This window comes from Cibotium barometz, chromosome 22 (genome assembly GCF_041138505.1).
Source record: "Cibotium barometz isolate CiBa-2024 chromosome 22, ASM4113850v1, whole genome shotgun sequence".
Lineage (NCBI taxonomy): Eukaryota > Viridiplantae > Streptophyta > Polypodiopsida > Cyatheales > Cibotiaceae > Cibotium > Cibotium barometz.
Genome location: NC_141067.1, coordinates 22,470,028 through 22,472,608, shown reverse-complemented (window position 1 = coordinate 22,472,608; position 2,581 = coordinate 22,470,028). Strand labels below are relative to the sequence as shown.

At 47.9% G+C, this 2,581-nt stretch overlaps 1 pseudogene; it reads left to right on the top strand.

Annotated features, from left to right (window-relative positions):
- The first annotated feature begins 402 nt into the window (after positions 1-402).
- Positions 403-1,089, top strand: LOC147626413 (germin-like protein 8-2 pseudogene; annotated as a pseudogene).
- Positions 1,090-2,581: the final 1,492 nt, after the last annotated feature.

Genomic DNA, 2,581 nt, shown 5'->3' with positions numbered 1-2,581 from the left:
CTTCAACTGCGTGGCACCTATGGCCGGCGTGACATAAACCAGCGATCATCAATGCGAAGGATACAACATAAACCACAAGGTTCTGGAATGCGGATGTCAACATCGGTTTGACATGGGCGGCAATTGGAGACTACGTCAATCAGCGGTGACGTCCTACCTCAATTCCGACAGCGGGGATCGAACGGGGACTGGGTCTGTCGAAGCGGCGACTCTTTCTTGGAGCGGATAGGACTGGTTCCTTCGAGAGCGAGCGAGCGGATAATTAGACTTGTTCTTTCCCGCTGCAGCATATAAATACCACGTCTGGCGCATGAGGATCTATTCTGATCATCTCCAATTATATCCCAGGGCGCTCACAGCTTTCCCTCCTCATCATCGCATTCCCTCCATCCGCAAACCAATATGGCAGCAGCAGCAGCCAGCAGCTTGCTTCTACTGGCACTAGTCATGCTCATGTCTCCGCTCATACAACAAGTGAGGGCCGCCGATGGAGACCCTCTGCAGGACTTCTGTGTGGCGGATAACACCAGCATGATCACCCTCAACGGGTTCACCTGCAAGCCAGCCAATGAGGTGCAGGACGCCGACTTCAAGTTCACGATGCTTGAGTATCCCGCCAAACCTATCAAAGGGCTGGGCGTGTCCGTCAACCTGGCCAGCGCAGCCAACTTCTTTGCTCTCAACACGCAGGGCCTGTCCATCGCCCGCATCGACTTCGACCCCAAGGGATTAAACCCGCCCCACGTTCATCCCCGCGCCACCGAGGTGCTCTTCCTGGCCAAGGGCACGCTCAAGGTGGGCTTCGTCACCGCCACGCCCAACAATACCCTCTTTCAGCAGACCCTCTCCCCCGGCGATCTCTTTGTCTTCCCTCGCGGCCTTGTGCATTTCCAGCTCAACCCCGACAAGGACCACTCCGCCCTCGCCATCTCCGCCCTCAATAGCCAGAACCCGGGCACCTCGCAGCTCGCCGCCGCTCTCTTCGACGCCTACCCACCCCTCCCGGAGGAGGTGCTAGAGACAGCCTTCGGCATCGATAAGGATGAGGTGGAAAGCCTCATCGCCAGCGTCGGCAAAACCCTTTCTTAGACTGCCACAAGTGCACACACTCGTGAATATTTCTTTTGACACTGTTTTCTTGTCTTACATGATTGGCCCCAAAAAAAAAAACCACATGGCCTCACAAAATATGCCATCATCACGTTGTTTAGAATATAACTATTCCCCACCAACTTATACACATAGTCTCTCTGAATAACAACATTGTTTTCTTATGTGATTGCCAAAAGTATTAGATGGGCTTACAAAATATGAATCTGGCCAATTGTGTAACCAAGTTTTAAAACTTGTTTTTTACATTATTAGAATATAATTACACGCCGCCAATTTATACACACACTCTCATGAATGAACTACGCTTAGCATGAATCCCTTTTGATTAATGACATTGTTTTCTTACGTGATTGGCAAAAAAATACATGGGCTCACAAACTATGAATCTTGCCAATTGTGTTTAAAATTTGATTATCTTATCTAGCTTGCTAATTAAAAATATTATCTTGGTAAGATTACACTTGTCCTCGACTGTTTGGTATCCATATGGGTGCAACAGCTCAAGTCTAGGATACAGCGTCGTGAAGCTCCCTGTTCTGCGTGCTTCACGTCTTCTCTTCTAACCTTGCCGTTCACTACCCTCCCCTTTGCATGTCTGCCCCTATGCTCTTCGTCCACCTCACACCTCTTTAATATTGCCTTTTCCTCCACCATCCTACTAGCCATACTCCTCTCCATCTTCCTTGTTGCCTCCCGTTCTCCGCTCCTTGCCCCTCCCGTGCTCGGCTTGGATGCCTCTTCTGATTTTTTGTCTCGATAACGGATTACTCTTAAATAGCGTTCAAGTCGTCCTCTTTTTTTATTAGCATCATGCTAGTTAATCCCCTCTGACTGTGCGAAACATCCTCTTCACCAGAAATATTCAAGACTCTAAGACGATTTTCATTGGAAAAATAATCCAAGACGATTTTCATTGGAAAAATCCTTGATCACCGATCGTATATCTAGGCCCTTAATTGGGTAGTAGCGATCTTGCCCTCCATCTTCGCACTCCATTTTAAAGATGTTAGGCTACTTGGGAGGGGATTGTTCCAAGTATTCTTCCTAGATGTAAGGCTACTTGGGAGGGGATTCTTGCAAGTAGACTTTGATGCAACAACAAAGGTAGCCTAAACATTTTTCAAGGGAACTCCTTTTCGTTTGGGCCTAAGGAAGATTTTCTTCCTAGCCTACACGAGAAACTTTGACCCTATCACAGAAGACAAGAACCATTATGCTACACCAACTACTTTGACCCTGTCACAAAGAAGACCAGAACCATTACCTTTTACACTCACATTTATAGATCTCCCTCATGCTTATTGGCCATTTCCAGAGGCCGTTGGGGTAGCCTACACTAGTCCTACAGGTGTCCACCATTTCTACTTTTTCCACGTTTGCTATGCCTGATGCTATTCACAAGGTTACGGTGATGGCTCATGACAGTGATGTTGAGATTTTGGGAGACCCAAGCTCTCTATGGCAATGA